Source organism: Eurytemora carolleeae, unplaced genomic scaffold (assembly GCF_000591075.1).
Source record: "Eurytemora carolleeae unplaced genomic scaffold, Eaff_2.0 scaffold302, whole genome shotgun sequence".
Taxonomy (NCBI): Eukaryota; Metazoa; Arthropoda; class Copepoda; order Calanoida; family Temoridae; genus Eurytemora; species Eurytemora carolleeae.
In genome coordinates this window covers 194,739-195,150 of record NW_019396574.1, presented here as the reverse complement: position 1 = coordinate 195,150, position 412 = coordinate 194,739, and positions in this window count along the sequence as shown.

Here is a 412-nt window from a genome sequence, read left to right as displayed (position 1 = left end):
CTTTCATCCTCCTCCTGTGTCTTAAAATGGAAAATCTTGAAAACTTTTTCATAAAAACTATTGTAATGATTTAAATAGTCCAATTATGAATTAGCATAAACACAGCAATTATGTAGTCACATTCGTCACATAGACCAATTTATTCTAATTCTTTGATATTTGCTTTCTCAGCATTAAAAAGATTAAATCTAACGCAATCTTCATACTAGGAAATTAAATAAGGTGATTAAAGTTGATCTTTTGTGGGTTTCACTGCATGCATGATAAAGCAGGTAGAAATGTTAATGTCGTCTTTACATCATATTGTTTGAGGCTCACCGTTTTTTAACCTTCAGTAAGGTCTTTTAGACTTGAAGGTTGAAAGGTCAATGAATTTCTACATGGAGATGTACTGCACTAAAGGGTAGGGGGG